Source organism: Haliotis rufescens, unplaced genomic scaffold (genome assembly GCF_023055435.1).
Source record: "Haliotis rufescens isolate VD_foot unplaced genomic scaffold, xgHalRufe1.0.p SCAF_64, whole genome shotgun sequence".
Classification (NCBI taxonomy): domain Eukaryota; kingdom Metazoa; phylum Mollusca; class Gastropoda; order Lepetellida; family Haliotidae; genus Haliotis; species Haliotis rufescens.
The window spans coordinates 1847127-1870400 of NW_025964355.1; the positions used below are offsets into that span (position 1 = coordinate 1847127).

Genomic DNA, 23274 nt, shown 5'->3' on the forward strand with positions numbered 1-23274 from the left:
TGGTTCCCTCTGAAATGAAATCGCTTTTTAATCATCATCGCGAAAAAAAGTTTTAATTTAAAACATTCATGTGTCTGAAAGACTCAAATCTTTTGGGAAACACACACGATATTGCGTACATATACTTTAGCTACACATATTGAAACGATATGCTTCTATCATCGTGAGAGTGAATGTCTGTATTGATCATTTTGTAACGAACGTCATGTGTGTTTGAGAAGATCGATGACAGTGTTCACGGAAACATATGTTCAAACAGTCGGTTGTGGATGAAGTTCTCGAGTCAGGTAATTGCCCAGACCTTCTGTATTACGAACGCTGTAACATATGTATGTTCACACCAATGTTGTGTTTTTGTACAAGTAGATGATATTGTGTTTGTATGTGATTGTGTTTCACTGTCCGGAGGAAGACGAGTACATCATACTTCTACTATTGGCACTCGACGTCTTGTTCTGTTTCAATGTTTTGCACCTGCCAATACACGGCTTCATATGGTACATTGAGTGTTGACATTCTGACCATATAGGGGAAGAATGATAAACATTTGCCGATTTCTAATCCTTTTGAAATCATTCCGACGTATGCTTTCCATATCAAACCTACACGTGTTGTGTACTGCGTGTTCATGTAGTTTTAGTTTTAACAAGACAGCTTTGAATAAAGAGACAAAGTACTTGTGTCAACCAGTGTCTGACTTCGATGTTGCGGAAATGGACAGATAACTTTAGAAGTACTCCTATAGACCACGTAGCGCTTTTGCTTTCGTAGACAGTCATTCATCAATCATTACTTTTGCAAGAAAGTTACTCAAAACCGCAGTGAGAAGAAGAGAATTCCCCCAATACTAATGCAGCAAGCACTGTTTAAATGTATCTATGCACACGTGGTAACGAAATGAAGTTAATCAAAGGTAACTCATACAGGTTTTGAAGTGTAGTGTTGAAAACCGCGATTTGTGAGGCCTGCGACAAACATATGGTGTATTCTGATAACAATGTATTAATATCAGTGTTTTGCAATGACGAGCTGAGAAATGTACAATGTGCTATATAATAACACTTTTCTGTTCCACACGACAGAAATTATCTTTCGACGTCAATTTGGGAAGGGGTAGCCCAGTCGTCAAAGGCGCGGCAATTAGCTATGAAGATACTGTGAATCTGTGACCATGAGTTCGAATCCGGGTTAGCCCTCGTTATGTTTCTATGACTGTCAGCACCATACGCATGCTCTTGGATTTCGTTATTCGTAGTCAGAGACCTGATTCCGTCCACCTAACAGGCCGTGATATAACTGAAATAGGTCAATACCAGCTTTAGCTAAATCACTCAGTCATCGACGTCAAAGTTCATTCAGGCTTCACCCCCCTTGCGTCTATCGTGTGTAAATGCAATATATGTCCTTACGCTACACAAAGTTGTTCACTCAGCTGTATATGTTTAACCTAATACATAGAAATTATTGCGGGAGTGTGTGTTTTTACGATTTTCACTACAGGTGTCAGAATTCGGTTATTTATAATCCAATGGCAGTTAACGCCTTGATTGCTTTAACCAATGACGCTGAATTATAAACGCGTATGTCATCAGTATTGAGATTTCAAGAAAAACACAAAAATTGGAAAGCCGAGTCTGAGATGTTTAGACCACACAATCCTTTTGGTTTTATAGACACATATATCAGCTGTTCATTATTCATTACTTTTACTATGGCTGACAGACGTCTTGTAGTGATCTTGTATACATGACACTCTTTTATGGATAACAAGATATTTATTCTTTGTAACATGTGAACTCCTCACGCGTGTCCTTCCAATGTCTGTGTTTGTGTTAAATTCTTAATGCGTATGCCAACACGTGGCTGTAATTCGGTGTCATTGGTTGTAGCTTCTTGCAGTTCAAACTTTCTGCCGATAATTCTAGCAAATGTACCATCTTTTAACGTCTTTTGGTATGACGCGGCCGTGGATCGAACCCCGGACCTTTCGCTCTCCAGTTGGACGCTCTACCATTAGAACACGGAGGCGATCACATAACATATCGCTGGTCATTGAAATGTCCGTTAACAATGACCAATGACCGTTCACAATGACTGTCATGTGTGATGTCGCCCGACACCATGACACAACCGCCCCCACACCGATCGATGGTCAAGAATTGTTGCCGTGGTATATCGGTCGCCGCTACGTCGCCAACACCGTCTTCTGCCACCTGTGAACCCGAGGCTAAACGCTGATTCGTCTGTAAGCATTGTGTAACGCCAGTGGTGCACATGCCGTCCCTGGTGCTGCCTCCCGCCCCAAGCTTTGCCGTCTATGTTACTCTGTTAGGGTGACACCCTTTACAGGACGCCTTGCTTTCAGCCAGGTTGCATTGAGCCGGTTTTCAACAACAGATGGAGAAATTCGCCTTTCTGCTATTCTGCGGAATTCTCTAGTGATAACAAGAGCAGATTGGAAGCTATTCTGTAGTGCAATTAATGTTATGAGACGATCTTGTCAAGGCAATGAAGATTAGCGGTTAAAGATAGGGTTAACGTACACTTGAGTACACATTGGGAAGGTGGATGCCTTGGTCTCTGTAAATGGCTGGCTTCTTTCTCTGGATATCAACAGTGTTCATTGGTCGGTCATACAGCAAAGTGGTTCTGTGTCATCACTGATTTTCAGTGATCCTTTCATGGTCGGATTCCTTTCATTACATTTTGCGTGGGCGCTGGTGGCCAAGTCGTCTAAGGCGCCACAATCTTCCCTTGGTCACTTCCTTTCCTTGGTCACGCCAGGAAACTTAGGTTGTAGGTTCGAACTCCGGTTCGCCACGATTATGTTTCTCGATTGACAACACCTTACCTTGCTCGTGGGTTTCATTGACTGGAAAATTGTAAATTCAAAGGAGCGTTAAACTCAACTCAATCATTGACTTTTGTTTTTCACGCCCTAAGAAATCTGATACTCGAGACTGACTGTTTTTTGGGGGGGTATATGTTGCATTGAGAACGCATCGTGCATGTGACACGGGTACAAGTTAACATCACCATTTGTAAACATCTCTAAGACCTATTGCTAAAAGTCGTCGAATCATGACAATTATTTACACATTCTACAACGACTTCACAAGACGTGTACAATTCAGTTTTGTTCCACAATGTATATTGACACAAGACTCTATAATGAAAATGGATTCTTCCCCCGGCATTTATCAATATAGTGATAGTTTAGTGTCAATATTCCTCACGAAATTGTGATGCCGTTCAAGTAGATATTCCGTACATAATACATCTAGAACTACTTCTACCTGAACTTTTTGTATTGGCTTTTATGATAGCACTTCATGAATTTTTTAAATATTGGAAAGAGTTTTGTCGATAAACAACAAATTATCGCGAGTGAAAAATATCGATTTAAACACAAATATATTCCTTTTGTATACATACATTGCATGTTTGAATTAACATCAGGATGAAGGGTTTCAGAATTCATTCATGAGTATAGAAGTAAATTTACATTAATGTTTAGTCCTGTTGTTGGAAAGTAATCATGCCGATTATGGATACTTGGGGAACTCATAGTAATATTCGAGGATGTGTAGAGGTCTATAGAGAGGAAAGAATAAACACCTAAATATTTAATTATATTCATCAGCTACTGCAGGGGAGGGACATAGTTGGCATGTTCCTTCTTCTCAAGTGAGTTTTTTTACCATCCACCGGCTTCTACCGGGAATCTATAATTACAAGTTCTAAATCTTAATAGATATGTTTTGGTTAGGTAAGAGGTATTTTTCAAAGAAGACCTTTGGTTTGGTGTACTTGTATAGATTGTCTTTATAAACGAGATATGATATTGCATCGCCATTTTTGAAGAAATTGGTCCTTTAAAGTATCTTCAACACGGGTAGCAGTCAAACATGGAATAATTTCCATCCGCGAAAATTACCCTTGAAAATACTGCTACCACTTGGGTATAATAATCAAATAATCAAAAAATCAAAACACGAGTACATCTAAAGGTGTGCCTATTTCTTTTAAGCCTACATAAATAAATCGAGTAGCAAAGGAAATTATACCTCTCAGTTTATTTTTTAATTGATAATATCTTAAGTTTGCAATAATACATATGATATAAAAAGTGAACTGTATTGGTGCATAGTCAGCACTCAAATATTAATTCTACATGGTTTTATTCATTTTAAATATAATTTGATTTAAATGTTTAAAAGTTAAAAAGACTGTTGATGGATATCTTAGACATCTTATCTTTGAATATCAATTAAATCACAAATTTACATTCCAGACATGGCATAGTGAGTGAGTGAGTGAATATGGTTTTACGCCGCTTTTAGCAATATTCCAGCAATATCACGGCGGGGGACACCAGAAATGGGCTTCACACATTGTACCCATGTCGGGAATCGAACCCGGGTCTTCGGCGTGACGATCGAACGCTTTAACCACTAGGCTACCCGACCGCCCCCAGACATGGTAGAGGTTATGTGGTAGACTAACATCTAGTCTCTGAAATGAACATATCGTACATAAAAAAAAACCAGTTGTTCAGTTATCTTAATAAAAATATAATAAAAAGGAGCCCAGTGACTCTCTTCATTTTCAGACTGCAGTGATCTAGACTTGCCAAACATTATAGACTTGCATGGGCTGTATTTGATATATATTTGTATCAGGGTCTGTAAGACAGACTAGTTATGTGGTTGCAAATTCATTTATTAACCTTGTCTTAATTGAACCAATTTATTTTTACACAAAATTATCCAGCCACAGATTACTTTATACTGTTGAAGGAATGAGTTTTGGTTAAATGGACATAATCAAACTTCTTTCAATGTTCAATTATATAAAAACAACCTCGGTGAACTTTACTTTGCTCCTCTCTTAACATTGCAAAAATGGTTGAGAATGTGAAACGACCTTTGATCTTGACATTGAGAATAATTAAAATAGCAATTAATGTCTGTAACTAGCTTTTTCATGACTGGCATCCTGTTTAGGTATCATAAACAACCCTCTGCCTTCGGTTCTGTTCCACACAATGAATGTACAAATTATTGGCATAAGTTGTGGAAACGGTCATCTAACGGTTGAGCAGACATAAAAAAGCCCCGTAAAGCGATTAAAGAGTCAATGGCCGAAGCAGGCCGACTGGGTGCCTCCCTTTGTCCTTTAAACATTGTTGTTCAAGTACACGTCTTCACTTGGACAGGATCAATACTGCAGCGGAATGTTAAGCACGCTTATACTTCAAATAATGATCAACTCTTGAACCTGAATACATACAATTATCATTCTATAAGGCTCACTCCCGAGTTGCATGACGAAATAATCACACGGCATCCACCACACGCCTCCAGTCTGTTACCTTCTTCATCACAAAGTAAGTGTTTATGGCAAACTGACTACATTGCGGCTGATGGGGACACGTGTAAACATAGCGGAGAAGCAAAAACATGAAGTGAAGAAGTCATCTACTCAAAAGTATCTATAGACGAACGATCTTGTATATAACAGTCAGAATTGTGTGCATTATTTCGAAGATCCATTGGGAAATACTGGTTGTGTCCACATTAATGCTGGCTTTTTTTACATTATTGAAGTAATATATATAGGTAGGAAGGATCTCTTAAGATACATATTACACCTATACACGAACACCTCGTATGGGACCCGTGAAGATCCGTGGTAGAATAGGTCTTCAGGATCCCATGCTTGCCGTAAAAGGCGACTACGCTTGTCGCAAGAGGCGACTAACGGGATCGTGTGGTCAAGATCGCTGATTTGGTTGAAGCATGTCATCGATACCAATTGCGTGTATCGATGCTCATGATATCAATCACTGGATTGTCTTGTCCAGACTCGATTATTTACAGACAGCCGTCATATAGCTGGAATATTGATGAGTATGCCGTAAAACAACAAACCAACCAACCTCTTATGATCACTATTTAAGAGTGATTCATAAACGCATGTTTTTGATATAGTCGGAAATATACAATAGACTCTACATTTAGCAGAGACATCTTATGGTGATAGAAGAGGCAGTTGGGTAGCGTAGTGGTTAAAGCGTTCGCTCGTCACGCCGACGACCCGGGTTCGATTCCCCACATGGGTATAATGTGAGAATCCCATTTCTGGTGTCCCCCGCCGTGCTAGTGCTGGAATATTACTAAAAGCGGCGTAAAACCATACTAACCCACAACAGGCTATTGTCGGAGCTTCTTTGATCCAAAAATGTAGCATTCTTAGAAAATAGGTATATTAAGTGGTATTGAATTTATTCTTATTTTTTGCACATTAAATAGGTATAAACAGAGATCACTTGTTTGTGAATTTTGAGAGTTCATAATATTTATGAATTCATGAAAAATATAACACTTTAAACTAAAATATTTCATTTAAATTATGTAAATAGCCGAATCTGTGCATTAAATGAAACGTTCTGCTGCGTAACGTGAACCTAAGTTTATGTGCTTGCACCTTGGCACTCACAAGTAAAATGTCATCATGGCCCTGTGCCGGTTCCGGGAAACTGCGTTCACATGATGTACAATCCAGTATAATTTATATAGTTGTTTACCCGTTACCCTGTTGATGAAGCTAAAAAAACAACAGATATATATTAACAGCATGGTGAGACATGTACTCTTTCAAATCCATGTGCTATTCTCCTTCATTAAGAATAACCTGCCACAAAAAATAACACGTCTTTTGTTGGGCGACGTTATTAATAACACCGCTTCTATGGAACTGGTATTGACGTTTCATCATCAATATTGTTATCAGACCATAAGATCGTGCAAATGGAAGAAAAAGTAAGCATCAAATGTTAAGCAACTACTTCAGCTGGCATCTACTCCAGGTCGTTTTTTGCATGGACATGTTTATCTGCATGCCTCAAAACACACGTACATGTACACGTACTTTCAGAAATGACAATCGCCTTTTTCTCTCCCGCTTCGTCTCATGTTGCAATCCATTATTTCGTCAATAAATATTGTATCATTACCGAGCATGTTTGAAAGATGGGAACGGTATTCCTAAACTCTTTGTCATTTAAACTCGCTGTTCAAATGAAAAATGGGATTTAGAGTGCAGTTTTGGGCGCAGGGTGCGTTTATTTCCAACCAGGCCAGAGGTGCTCGCGACCAGCAAACATTACTGCCTGCTCTCCGCACACGCGTTGAGAACGCATTGTCCACGTGGTCCACTTGACGCTACGGCTGAAAATAGTGTGCAGGGCGTGTACAACTCGTGAAGCACTCAATTGCAACGGGCGTGCTATGCATGAAACGCCGAACCGGGTTTCAGTTGAACATAAAAATCAATATCAAATGATTCGTGAGATGAAACAACACAGTACGAAGTGAATCGTGGGTTAATGAAGTTGCACCAGGTCATAACGACCATAGACGACTATATATATATAATATAAACAAGTGATTTCATCAGGTGTATAAGTATTAAATATACAAAAAACATCAGAGTTCAGTTAGTGCTCTTCAAAACTCAAGATCTTTCGGCTCTTTGTAGTGCTAGGCGACGCACAACAGTAGTACGTGTGGCGTCATAATGCCTATGATGTAACAGTGACAACAGAAGGAGAAGTAAAATGTAGTCCCAGAAGACAGCCAAGGTTATGCTTTTGACGTCATTAAGCAATTGACGTCATAGCTAGTGATAATAGTGGGAGGCGTGAATACATTTAAGAATTGACTTTCACTTTGTGTGAGTTCATTGGAGTATGAACCTTCATGGAGTGAGGGCCAAACTGTATGAACGTAGGAGCTTGCAAAGTGAAAGTCAATTCTTATAAAAAAAATTATCACCATTTCTTACCTCAAAGGATGTAGGCCAAGATCTAAACACAATTTTATTTAATTCGTGTGACTTCATGTTTACACTGACAGCCATACAACAACCAGCTATATCGCGGAGTGAAATAGTTCCTCAAAAAGAGAGGTGACATGAGCGTATGGATGCACAAATTATCCTCATTAGATGAGAAAGTTCTTTAAAGAACTAACTCATGATCAGTAGTAAGTCAGTCACAATGACAGCGCGTCGTAATACATTTACATCAAGTACAAAACGTCAAAATGGCCGACACGATAAATGTGACGTGAGAGATTTCCGATGTTGTTAATGAACCTGTGGCGGTTACATGTGTTTGTCATCCATGATCAACTGGCTGATTATTGAAAGGTGAATGAAGATGCGTCAAACAGACACTAAGGTAAATTCATAGATTGCTGGAGAGGGTCAGTGTCAGCCTAGACACGGATCGAGTCGATACTACGACAGTTTAGATGTGCATTTCTTCGTTTGTTCATTAGGATGGGCCGTAGCGAGGAAATTCGTGAACAATCATGCAGTCACGCTCTCTGACATTTCCCAACGTATACTGAAACGCTGAGACCAAGATTAAAGGTTCTAAATGATCAGAAAGAACGCTCATGTATGTTTTAGTGTTAGGGAATATCCAGGGGTTTCCAAAGGAATGTGGAAGTAGTCCGTCAGTGTTTACGTCATTTCAAGAACATGGTCTCATGAAAAACGTATGAACGTCAAATTGTGTCGTTCATACACTTATGAACGTCAATTTCGCGGTCATGTGACCGACCTCTCATCCAATGGAAAAGCCGTATATCGTGTAAACTTCAATTTAAAAAAGTATTATGTTGTAAGTGCACAAATACACATTGCGCTACATTTGGAGGTTTTCAAAATTATACTTTTGAATTAAGTTTTGGTTTCAAAAGCCTAGTGAACATCTATTCTTTGTCATTGTTGAACAATTTATAAAACGGAAAGACCACCAAAATGTGAGTATTTGATGGACAAAGAATGTGTTTGAGATTTTTGGCTGTCTGGTGGTGCGTATAAGTTTACACTTAGATAAACATGTTTTCATAGTTTTACTTTGCTGTAAAATTGGAAGATTGGCTTTTATAAGGGGCATAATTTTACAGTTTCTAGGATTGTAGGTACACAAAGATGGAAGAATGTCCGTGTCTGTATCTGTTTCTTTTGTTTTCATTAATGATTCTTTAGGAATTTTCAGAAATTTGGTTTATTTACAGCGTCTTTAACCACTCCACATGGATATCCTTGTAGTTGGAGATATTTCTTTAATTCTTCTAATCTTCGGTTTCTTGTGTCCACATCCGAAACAATAGTTCACACTCTTCTTGCCATCGAATATGGAATATTATTTTTTGTGTGCCGCGGATGACATGAATTGAATTGTAGGTACTGATGCGTGTCAACCGGCTTGTAGTAAATATCCGTTTTCACCTCCTTGCTAAATCATTTTTACGTCCAAAACTTAAATCTCATTGTTGTCATATTCCATAGTGAATGAAATCAGAGGATGGGTCGAATCCAGAATCTTCCGGAAATTGTGTAACTCTTTCACTGTTGAGAACCAAATAATAAAAAAAACAGTCGTCCAGATATCTTCTCCATGTTTCACGAATATGTTTAACAAGTGGTATTTTATGTTAAGTTGAATTTACATTTACATTGATTTTACTTACCTATTTCAATTTCAAATGTGTTTATTCATGTCAAACTGAGAGGCCACATGCCCATAGTTCAACATATTTACATTATGCAATATTTTGTAATAATGTAATATTTGAGGTTGACATGAGCATGAAACAAAACAAATTGATATTTGTATAAGATCTAAACTTCTTTTGAAAATATTTGTAGATTGTAGATAGTGTTCACACGCAAACCTAAAATTATCATTTTCTAGAACATGAAGATTACAAGATGTACAGATACTGTTAGATTTTTAAGTATGCCTTTTTATCGTAATAACCTGCTCTGAATTGAGCTGGCGAGATTCGAATCTTTCCGATTGTAGATATTTCTTGAGTATATATTGGTGTTTGAAGCGATAGGTATATGTACAGTGTCCAGTTATCATTGCTACGTGTCATACATGAATATTGTAGCTGTTCATGTACTACTTCAATGTACCACTGCGAGTGGTTTTGGCACATAAAGACCTTAAACCTGAGGTAGGATGGAGGTTCGAACCCCAACTGCGCGTTTGCAAGCCTGAACGTTTTCGACACAATCATATTTTCCATAACTCATATTTCTGATCCATAAAGTTAAATTTGCATTATCTTTGTTTCAAAAATTTAAAAGTATAACTTACAGAGCAGATTATCATATTTTAACAATATTTGCAGGATTTATAAGCAGTAGGAGATTGCAGATAGTCATTTCAACTCAAAATCCTGGTCAACAATATTCGAAGGTAAGTATAATATGAAACTACCTCTCCATATACATCTTTGTATATCCATTTCTCTAATTTTGATAATTTCCCACTGTTGATAAAAAAAACACAAGACCCTTAGTTCTTTTTAGATTGACGGACACTGACCACTTGTCACCATAATTTTCCGAAGTGTTGATTTGACGTTATAACTGACGATATAACTGTATGTCATATTTTGATTTTGAGTTAATTCCAATTTTTTATCAAAAAACATATAAACAATGGACTACTTAATACACAGCCCTGACGCACTCCCCAAGGGAAATCAAACATACGTTTCAGAATAAATCAATTGATGTGTACACAAGCTAACTGACATGCAAATGGCTTTTAAGTATTTGCTATCTTTGATGCCCACAGATATTTACCCAATAAATGCCAATTTTTTTTTGTTGAACGAATGAAATGATTTTACGCAGTCGATAATCTGCAATTCTGAACATGTCTTTGAAATAATCGTACCAAGTCTCTTAATTTATGTTATATTTATGCTTAGCAGTACCTGATAAAGCTTGAACTTTGTGCCAGAATGTTTTGGAATCCTTCATTGAATTTATCATTTCAGATTGACTTTTATTCTCGAAAGTAAATCCAAAATACAGCTTGATACAGTGACTTGTTTCTTGCAGAAAGATAGTGCAGTTTATTCTGCTGGAGAAGTTGTGCACTATCATATGTAACTGGGGTTTTGAGTTTTCTAACGTAGAACCTTACATTGAAGGTAGATACCCTGTACATTGGCAATATTTGCGGGGATGCTCGAAAATTGGTGATATAATATTCCGCCGATTGATGTAAAAATTGAGTCAAGTGAATATTTGAGCACGAATGCAACTTTTGTATTCTTTGCCACTTTTGATTTCAAATTGGGAACAGTTCAGAAAAAAACAGCATTCTTTTGATAATTACCATATTCTCGCTAGTATAATCCGTATATGCATTGTTGCTATTAGAACATACAGAAACACGCTCATTAAGTGAGATCCTAATGTGTAGATATTGTACATATTTTCTTTAATTTTGTTAACGATATTTAGTTTGTTTATGAATACACGTACATGATGTTAGTCGTCAAATACTGACATGAGCAACAACATTAAGCAACGTAAACATGCATCAAAGTGTATAGAGAAAATGGTGGAAACAAATTGAAATATATTTTAATAAAAACATATTGTACTAAACAACTTACCCTTCGCACAAGCCGTTCACAATGAGTGAGTTAGTGAGTATGGTTTTACGCTGCTTTTCGCAATATGTCAGTAATATCACAGCGGGGGACACCAGAAATGGGCTTCACACATTGTACCCATTTCGGGAATCGAACCCGGGTCTTCGGCGTGACGAGAGAACGCTTAAACCACTAGGCTACCCAACCGCCCCTTTCACACGGATAGGATATTGCATAGCCGAACACAAGCTTGTTTGACTGTTTTGAGTTGTTGTAGACTGACGAATAGCAAGTGTTGTTCATGCTATGCGCATGCTTCCATATGCCCTTCACATATACCACCTGTGTGAAGCATTAAGCAGCTGAGAACTGGGAACGTGCATTCACACACGGAAGCAATATAATTCTTATGTGTAAGCCCTTTCCTATGAAAAATGTAACACTAACGTATTTTTAATTGTAGTAAATATAGTAATGAATACAACTTGGTAATTCAACGTTACTCGGGATGTCTCCGATAGATAGGACTTTTATGTTTATTGACTACATTGATTAACAGAGATTACGTACACCAAGTCACTTTCTCTAATTCATCTGCTAATTAAAATTTGTAATAATTGTAATGTAATAGCACGGATGCTAAAATATAGCTGTTGTTTTATCGGGTATTAATAGTTGATTCGTCTAGCCATACATTTGACTATTCATACCCGGTCGAACGTTAGGCACAACACATTCGAGCAGAGAGTTATTTTTTAAAAATATATTATATACATGTATTGTTAATTGTAGTAGATACTTAAATCACTGTATCTCAGAACACAGCACTGATAACATCCAAACTTGTACTTAGTACACAGAGAATTGTTACATATCATTTCCTGTATATTCCTGCTTGAACACAGAATTCCTGCCATTTGTCGGAATCAGTCATGTAGGTATCTTCGTTAATCCAAAGCAAAGACTAAATAAATAAGTGTTCACCACATTAGAATCTGAAACGCCACTACTACTGTTCTTATAAATGTAAAGACTTAAAGGAACTTGGTAGGCTCTTAAACAGTTATATATACAGAATTCAAGTCATATACAGCATGTATACAGAATACGATCAGAACTCGCATTAACTTATTGTGTTGAACAAACATCAATACAAGCAATGCCACTCACACGACCCCAAGTCTGTATGTGTGTTTGCTTGTTTAACGCTGCACTAGTGGTTTATCATGAGCATCGATCCACGCAACTGGGATACGATGACATGCATCAACCTGGCAGCGAGCCTGAACCCCCGATCCCAATAGTCGCCTCTTACGAGAATCATGGGTTGCTGAGGACCAATTCTAACCCGGATCACCACAGGTTAAGTCCGCATGCCCTCCCAGGTATGTATGTATCCATACGTGAAGATCGGGGGTAGGATAGGTCTTCAGCAACTCATGCTTGCCGTAAAAGGCGACTATGCTTGTCGTAAAAGGCGACTAACGGGATCGGGTGGTCAGGCTCGCTGACTTGGTTGATGCATGTCATCGGTCCTAATTGCGTGGATCGATGTTCTTGATATCAATCACTGGATTGTCTGGTCCAGACTCGATTATTTACAGTCCGCCATCATATAGCTGGAATATTGCCGAGTGCGGCGTTAAACAACAAACAAACAAACAAACAAACAAACTTGCAGACATGCATCACCGCCCTCCTCCCCATATATATAACATACACATCCATTTCACTAAATCTACGCCACCCGTCGTATATGCGTACTCATACTTCATACATACACCACACACCTCGCATCACTCCCCACCACATCCCTACATCCATCATTCTCTATCTACCTCATCCCTCGTTTATCCGTACTCAGCATAGACCCATCGATATTGATACAACAGTTTACGTTATTGATATCGTCAACCAAGTCATCAATAAAAACAGAGAATAACGTCGGCGACAACACGCAACCTTGCTTTACACCGGGGTCGTCCATCTAGCCGGTTTCTTTGATACGCCGACAGATAACCGTATGTTGTCATAAGCATGTGCTTCTTTGATGTACAGACTATAGTCTGTATGGAATATAACCACGTTATGAAATGCCATTTATTATTGATATGCTGTACATTTATACATGTATACATCAATACAAATTCTTTTAAATCAGACCTTCAATTCTCAATTCAGTAAGATCAGTACCAAGTTAAATGTGAGCCGGCATGACCATTAAAAAAGCATCATGATCAGTTAATTGACCGCTTACAGAAACTCTTGAGCGATTATTTACATTCACCGATTACATAAAAGCTACGAAGAAACTGTTATGTACACTTTTGCAGGTAATACCAGAGACGTTAACGATCAATTCGATCGAAAGCTTTCATTGTGTGATGATGCAAACAAAAGCAGAACGTGTATATGTTTCTTTGCTTGTTTGTTTGTTGTTTAACGCCGCACTCAGCAATATTCCAGCTATATCACGGCGGTCTGTGAATAATCGAGTCTGGACCAGACAATCCAGTGATTGACATCATGAGCATCGATCCACGCAATGGGGATCGATGATATGCTTCAACCAAGTCAGCGAGCCTGACCACCCGATCCCGTTAATCGCCTCTTACGACAAGCATAGTCGCGTTTTATGGCATGGGTTGCTGAAGACCTATTCTATCCCGGATCTTCACAGGACGAACGTTTAGATAGCTCGCGGTTGGTGATCATAGACTATAACGTTTACATTATGGATAAGTTTTCTTCCACACTTAAAGGCCACATGCTCATAGGACAATTCTTTTTCGGGAGTGTTTGCAAATGTTTTTAACATTTGATATTCTAATTAACAGACATGATAAATGAACATTAATATCATTTTAAGATTACAATTGTCAGTTGTTGACATGATCGATAAACATTTTTGTTAAGTGGGATGTACATAAAAAAGGCAGTTCTATATTACGTCTGTGGACAATCTAACAGAATCTCATCTTCAATAACATTTAAATCACATTGATCACAAATTCTCCATTCTCTAGCTAAGTGTCTAGGTCTGTCGTCCTCAATCATTATTCTATGATAGCTGCATCTAAATTTTGTTGAGCCATTCTAAATCTAACACTGACAATAATATCATGGGGTAATATGTGTTTTAAATAGCTTTTAATCATTACATTTGATTTAACTTGAAACATGCGTTGACCATTTTTGTGAGAAGATATCCTTAAGCTCTTGACGTACAGATAATATGAACGAATCTGGATTATTGGGTACACCTTGAGTGTGCCAAACATATCAAGAACCGCATTTATTTAATAACGATCGCACATCATGTGCCCAATTCCATGTTTATCATAATATATAAATAACATTATTATAACATATCTAACAATAGATATCTTGAACCAATATACATGTACAGTAAACTACGTTTATAACGAACACGCTTATAACGAACTGACCGATATAACGAACTTATTTTTTAGTCCCGGCCATTTAATGAATATGTGCATATGCATATAACGAACAACGGTTATTACGAACTACAATTAGTGATCCCCTTTGAGTTCGTTAATACCGTAGTTTACTGTACTTAAGAATTCTAATATATTGAAATATGTAAAGTGGTATACGTCCACACTCATCATACTCAACCTTCCACCCTGCTCCACATTAAAGAATCAAATATTTCATGAAAAGGTTTTATAAGATCAGTGACAGTTTTTAAAATATGTAAGATACGCATGAGTATCCTTTTGCCTGCATTGCTGCATTACTGGTGTGAGGTGAGGTGAAATGGGGTTTAACGTCGCGTCCAAGATTATTGCACTTATATAGCGACGTGCATGTACGTGTGTGTGTTTGTGTGGCTGCTTGTACTAGTCCGGACTGATGCCGACTTATAGTGCTAGCTCACTGAGATACCACGCCGCAGTTTAACATGAATACCCCACTCAGACACAGTATACTGACTCCGAGCCGACCAGTCCTTGTTTGAGCCCCTTAATGCCGAGCGCCAGACAGGGTAACAACAAGTACCATATTTTAACGTCTTTTGGTATGACGCGGTCTGGGATCGAACCCCGAACCTTCCGCTCTCCGGGCGGACGCTCTACCACTAGACCACGGAGGCGGTCGCTACAACTTTTAACGCACGGGAGCCAGCTGGTACATTGACCAGACCGTGATCATCAGTCCCTTGCAGACTGGGCAAGGAATGCCGCATCGTTCCAGCAACTGTAACCTCTGTAACCCGCCACTCTCGCAGTCCCACAAGCAACCCATGCTTGCAGTAAAAGGCGACTTTGCTTGTCGTAAGAGGCGACTAACTGGATCGGGTGGTCAGGCTCGCTGACTTGGTTGAAGCATGTCATCGATCCCAACTGCGTGCGATGCTCATTATGTCAATCATTGGATTGTATGGTCTCGATTATTTACAGACCGCCGTCATAAAGCTGGAATATTGTTGAGTGTGGCGTTAAACAACAAACAAACTCTGCCAGTCCAGCAATCCAGTCATAATAATCCAATGAAAATATCCAATTCTTTGCAAAATGAAACTCAATAGGTGTAACATTACCGAGTCTGCAACTATTAAGTTAAGACAACACCTTATTAGAGCGCTCTGAATTCTTTCATAATCCCCCAAACACAATTTACGCCTAAACCGTAAAATTTTCAATTTTCGACACGAACCGGCTAATTTGGAGTTTTACTACCGATGGCGAGAAAACATACCACATGTTTTGAACTGCATTTGTACAGCTGAATTCCCGTGTACCCCAAATCGCAGCTCCATGTGATAAGATAGGTGGAACCAAATTTTCATCTGAAGTATTAAATACTTCAAACGCCACACCACCAGCAGATTTAAAATTACAGAAAAGAACACCGAGAGTTCTTTGGGCAGACTAACAAGCTCACAGGAAGTGAAGTTCAAGTCAATATTATCATGCAGCTAGATACCCGATTCGCCAACGGGAACACAGTCTACACAGTCCAGCATACGCTGGAAGGAGTGTTCGTCAGGGGCAATGAGAGTGATATCGTCGGCATACAACAGCAGGCTGTGCATACAGTTGTCAGTATAAATCCAACAATTCAGACCATTAATTTCTGTAACTAAATTATTAATAAGATGGAAAACCGGTTCCGCGACAAGGGACAATTCTGCCTTTCGCCAGAATAAACAGGGAAGACATCCATATAGATATTATTAACATGAACTCAGGACCACGTGTTATCATATATTGCCTGAACGTCACACAAAACACTCCCACTTACGCCAATTTGCTTTCATGGCATCGATAAAACGTAAGTAGAATGTCTGTAAATCTTCCTTTTATACAAGATTGTATACAGAATATGAATATGTCCAATGCATTTAGAACAGAAGCCATTCTGCCCATCTGTCAATAGATCATTACTTTCTAACCATTTACTAAGTCCAACTTTGAAAATATCCGAATAGATTTTATCCGGTTCAGAAACTAAATATATGCACCTGCCAAGTGGGTCCCGAGGGTTAGTATCAGGATTCTTAATTCATGGATGAATACAACTGGTTTGCCATGTTTCAGGACAAACCTTGTATTCCCAATGGTGTAAACAGCTTGTGCAGAATGTCAAGACCTGATCTATTTTTAAGTGACTCTTCAGGCAGTCAGTCAAGGCTTTCCCATGTTTCGAACGTGCAGTAGCACCCTCCACTTCGTTTACCGTTATCGGCAGATGAGGTCGGTAGTGTCAATCGATGACTGGGGACGTACCTGCTGACACCTCATCTCCTCACAGATCGTCTGCAGGTGTCCATCGTTAAAACTAGGAGATGTGCTATCGATAATTAGATACCTGATCTCTATTTGTTAAGTACGTAAAATCTATTAGTATGTTAATTATTATCATGTTCACCTCCCTGGGGAATACTGCTTGTCTGTCGTTTACTATGTTCAACGTACCAATGAGTAGTATAGGCGATGGGGGTACGGCGGCTCCCCGTCTGGACCATGTCCAGACCCTGACAATGCTTCAAGACCCGTGAGGATTCCGGAGTAGAATAGGTCTTCAACAACCCATACTTGCCGTAAAAGGCGACTATGTTTGTCGTAAAAGGCGAGGAACGGGATCGGGTGGTCAGGCACGCTGACTTGGTTGATACATGTCATCGATCCCAATTGCGTGGATCGCTGCTCATGATATTAATCACTGGATTGTCTGGTCAAGACTCGATTATTTACAGAGCGCCGTCATATAGCTGGAATATTGCTGAGTGCGGCGTTAAACAACAAACCAACCAACCAACCAACCAATGCTTCAATGGGTTCTTTTTTAATTTAGGAATGACGATCATTGAATCGTCATGTATTACGATACCACTCATTATCATGGAAACCTTAAACTAAAATGGAATGAAAATATTATCTATAAATGTTAACCATTATTTCCGACATTTTTATATTCAACATTTTTTATAAGTTCTTCATTTATTTTACTAGGAGGCCAAATTGAATACTCTTTTCTTTTTCACAACTGTACAGAAACATTGATAACCGTATTTGGATGGCTTGACATCCATGATAAGATATATGCCATGCGGTAATTCTCGCTATTTGATAATTTTGTCTCGGCTCATAAATGCTTCGACAGCTTTTTCAAGTTCTTTTTTTTGGCTTGTAATCGTTCATTGTGAAACACGTATGTATATATTTCTCAACAAGGAATTATTTCGTTGTATTAAAGGAACATCGATATTGATTAATAATGGATACAATTTACTATAGCCTGCAAGGATATTGGGAAGATAAATCATCAGGCTGACTTCGTGTTTCTTTCACATTATAAGGAAAGACGCAAAACATATAGATGCTTTAACTGTAGTGGATGCGGCCAGTCGGTACAAAGAAGATGAACCATTAAGCTCAAAAGATTCAACTGAACTAACTAATGCACTGGTCCACATACATAAACGAAGTCCCTTAAAATGGCCTAAGTTATTTCAAGTTGATCCTGGGCGCGAGCTTATGGGATGAGTAGCTAAACTATTAACAAAGCACTATGTTACAATCAGGCGTGGTCAAAAAGAGGCCCATCGTAGCCAAGCTATTGCTGAAAGATTTTATTGAACATAAGTAGCACACTTGTTTGGATATCAATAAGCTCAGGAGATGACCATAGCTGATGGTAGGTGAGGTAAACAACAAAACATTTCACATAGAGTAAGTGTAAGATATTTATATCAGCCTGCCGAACTCGAAAGAGGTCAACACTGTGCAACTGATCCAGTTTGGTCTCTGAACATATATAACAGTAAACAATTGGTTAGGAAAGAAGGTGAGCATTTTTTAGATTATCTTAAAGATGGACCAGGCATAGGATATGTACGAGAAGAGTTGCTTATAGTTCCCAGTGATACAGTGTTACCTTCCAAAGTAACCATATGCATAGGTAGTTATACCATCGTTATCATTCCATCTCTTTGTATGTAAGGGGGATAATGATGTCTTAATTAGTCTTAATCCATGTATCCTGTGCTTTTCACTTTTGGGAAACATCCATCTCATGTTTGAATGTTCTACTGTTGAATAAGGCCTCTTGATACTGTTCACTTTTATATGTTTTTTTACCACATACCTCTTGGCACCCTCAGCCTTTCTTATCTCTATAAAGACTTCATTATAGAATGACTCTTCGGTCTTAATCCAACATACTCAGCAATAGGAGTTCGAGCACACTTATCCTTCATCTTGCCTAGTACCTTTACATTTACTGTGCTGTGCAATGGATTATCTAATGTGTAATCGCTTTTATCATACCTCAATGTCAGAATGATGAGATATGTTTGGTCCACGTGATCTTGATAAAATACTCCGCCTTTGAGGGTAATTACATTCTTAGCGGGGGAATAAATCTTTTGTACCCTGCCATGAGGATTACTGGCTGCACGTGCATTTCTGAGAGACAGAATAAATAGTTAATACCCCGCTTCAAAGCAAATGGATGTAATGGGACATAGTGCAAGCTAAACTCAGCTCAATCGAACAGCTGTTTTTTACCAATTTGGAATTTTGAATTATTTTACAATGTCATGTTAAAACATGTCCATAAGATAAATTCGTTGAAGCAGGATCAGTAGGGGTATTTGGGGTTTTATGCATCCCTCGTTAGGTTTTATACCACTTGCCTCCGGCTCGTATAAAAACTAACGCAGGACGCAGAAAGCCCTCCGGCTAGTAGTATAAAACCTAACGCAGGACGCAGAAAGCCCTCCGGCTAGTGGTATAAAACCTAACGCAGGACGCAGAAAGCCCTCCGGCTAGTGGTATAAAACCCAACGCAGGACGCAGAAAGCCCTCCGGCTAGTGGTATAAAACCTAACGCAGGACGCAGAAAACCCTCCGGCTAGTGGTATAACACCTAACGCAGGACGCAGAAAGCCCTCCGGCTAGTGGTATAAAACCTAACGCAGGACGCAGAAAACCCTCCGGCTAGTGGTATAAAACCTAACGCAGGACGCAGAAAGCCCTCCGGCTAGTGGTATAAAACCCAACGCAGGACGCAGGAAGCCCTCCGGCTAGTGGTAAAAAACCTAACGCAGGACGCAGAAAGCCCTCCGGCTAGTGGTATAAAACCTACCGCAGGATGCAGAAAGCCCTCCGGCTAGTGGTATAAAACCTAACGCAGGACGCAGAAAGCCCTGCGGCTAGTGGTATAAAACCTAACGCAGGACGCAGAAAGCCCTCCGGCTAGTGGTATAAAACCTAACGCAGGACGCAGAAAGCCCTCCGGCTAGTGGTATAAAACCTAACGCAGGACGCAGAAAGCCCTCCGGCTAGTGGTATCAAACCTAACGCAGGACGCAGAAAGCCCTCCGGCTAGTGGTATAAAACCTAACGCAGGACTTAAAACCCCATGTACCCCGAGTGATCCTGCTACATATGTATTTTTTCTTCCATATCTCTATATGCATCATCGATTTGTTTTTCAGTTAAAAAGAATCTCTTAATAAGTTTATTGTAATAAAAGTCATACATTAAGTGTTTTGATAAGTCAAGAATTCAACTCGCTTCTTTAGATTCTCCATTGTTTTACCAACTACTGAGTCATTTGTGAGTTCCGTGTAAGCTAGATTCTTTTCAAAATCACTAGAAGCCTTCTTTCATTAATCTGTGTTCAGCCTTATATAAACTTAAGAACTCTATGTATTGTCTTTAGTGTCATACCTAATGATATATATATATATCCGGAGATGAGATTTCTAAAGTGGACTATATAGTTTGTCTTATCCATTAAATTTGGTACAAGGTTTTCAAAATCAGCTAACTTAGTCTTTCTCATCAAGTTATGTTGATATTCAGACATCCCATCTCTATTATATTAACCATCAATCTTCCTGGAGCTGGCGGATGAATGTTATGGTGTTTATGTAAATCTGTGGGGTCAATTTCTAGTATGTACCTTTTATCAGAATCTTTGGGAATATTATTCACATCAACATCGTATTCCCACTAAAAACAACCTGGGTGTAAAGGTTGATTCATAGCCCATCCACACAAATTGTTGGCGTCGAGATATGATATGTGTGTAGTGGTTTACTCGAATCATATCCTAGTAATTCATTATTGGCCTTAGAATATATTTTTGCTGCCATTGATATACCACCCCTAAATCTTTTCGCAATAAACAAGTGCATACCATAATCAGTAATTAGTTTTAGTTCTACATTAGTCTTCTTCAACAAATCATCCCACGAGAGCCTGGCACTGGAATAGTACCAAATCATATTAATTTAAACAGCTCTTTCTAAATATCTTAAATCTTAAATTAGCGAGTTATAATGCATTACAGCCTCATTTATCCCACACATTAAGAGCACGTTTATAATCAGCACCAGTTATTTAGGACTACGATCCATCAGGTGGTAATTTAGTTTCATCAAATTTGGACCAATCATCCATATCTTCATAGTGATATATACCTTCACCAACAATTGTCGAGTTTTATAATCAGTATATTGATTTCTTATAGCAAAGTCATCAGGATTGTTTGCATTAGCCAACTGTCCGAAAAAAGATAACAAATTGTACGCTTTTCCATCCTTGTCTGTATGATGTATAATTTAAGTAAAAGAGAATGATAGATATGTTTCCATACTTTTAAGAATACACGTTAAACCGCCATCAGTCTTTTTGATAGCTTGCATGATGAGAATCATATCCTCTGAGATTATGAAATACAACGTGGATTGGTACTGGGATTTATTTTAAGTTTTACTTATATTCATTGTATGCGGCTCCTCTACGTTTACCTGTGATGTTAAAATGATCTCTTACAGAATCCCAGAATTATTACAAATATGACTTGTTGCCTTCTTATAGGCAATCATCCTTTGTCATACACATGGACATGGGTTTCTTATGCGATACATTTTCCCTGATTATTCTCTCTTCATTTTGTAGAGATTTTAGGAACGTCACAGCTGCATGTCGACCTCTGTGAATTACAGGAGCATTTGTTTTTCCGTCATACCTTAGAACTATATATCCAAACCTGCAAGCCTTATGTTCCTGAGTCCTATGTTCAGTATTTTCTATCTACTTTCTATCTGTGTTATAAGAGCATCAAATTCAGCATACATTTCCTATCACTTAATAACAAAATGGTTTTCTCCAAACTTGTATTGCTAAATAAAAGCGACAAAACCTAACCATAAAAATAAATCTCCACTGTACAATTACGACTACTGGTATAGTATTGCTCTATATTATCGCAGGCTCTATATTATTGCGGTATCGCTAAATCTCGTAATCTACATTCCCTGTCGACTGTTGACTAATGCAAAACTAGTATCGAATACAGAACTCGTTGCTACATGTCAAGTATACACGTTAAGTTGTATGATAGTTTCTGGGATGTTTATGAAGTGGAATTACCCCTACCTCAATTCGAAATTGGTTAGAAAGGAATCTACTTGTTTGGACGATGTCCTTTGACCAAACGTAGGTCGTATGAATACTGATTATCCATAATCCAAAACGGGAAGTGATTTAAACCACATAATAAACATGTATCACACACAAAATAGTGATACCGCGATAATATTGAGTTGCCTTTTTTTCAGGTGAGCAAATGTCTTGCCTTGCCTTGTGTTTGTGATGAGTGCCACCGGTGGGGCAGGATACGTTCACCTTTTCGCAAACATCTGACATCACTGCTGCTGTTTGATTGTGATTCTTGAATACATGCCCATGATATAGTCGGAATTATACAATCGACTCAAAGGACCCGTGAAGATCCGGGGTAGAATAGGTCTTCAGCAACCCATGCTTGCCGTGACAGGCAACTATGCTTGTCGTAAGAGGCGACTAACGGGATCGGGTGGTCAGGCTCGCTGACTTGGTTGATGCATGTCATCGTATCCAAATTCCCTGGATCGATGCTCATGATGTCAATCACTGGATTGTCTTGTCCAGACCGCCATCATATAGCTGGAATATTGCTGAGTGCGGCGTTAAACAACAAACCAACTAACCGACCAATCGATTCATACACTTGACTCGCCTTTGGCAGAGATTACTTATGTTGCTTGTTTTCAAGTATGTGAGATTTAACAATAGTTACCAAGGCCAGTGAATAGTTTCAAGGGACTAAACGGTTATAACAAACAGTTACTATTTATTTCCTGACGAGTTATATATGCGCATTATAGCAGTAAAGAATGAATACAGGTTCAATCTATTTTCCACATCCAATTGTAGTTTTGTTACTTTGCGCCTGAAGATCTAACAGGTTTCTACATAATCAGATATAA

General features: G+C 38.7%; 1 protein-coding gene across 2 annotated transcripts in view; it reads left to right on the plus strand.

The window, feature by feature from the left end:
- Window positions 1-220: 220 nt before the first annotated feature.
- The window catches only part of LOC124151718 (cell wall protein DAN4-like), a 54301-nt gene continuing 31247 nt past the window's right edge, over window positions 221-23274 (plus strand). The window contains exons 1-2 of one of the 2 annotated variants that reach the window (XM_046524314.2): window positions 243-287; window positions 10218-10285. The gene's annotated coding sequence lies outside the window, so the exon portion shown is untranslated. Of the gene's footprint in view, window positions 288-10217; window positions 10286-23274 lie in introns of both variants that reach the window. The other variant, XM_046524315.2, reaches the window with a different exon arrangement.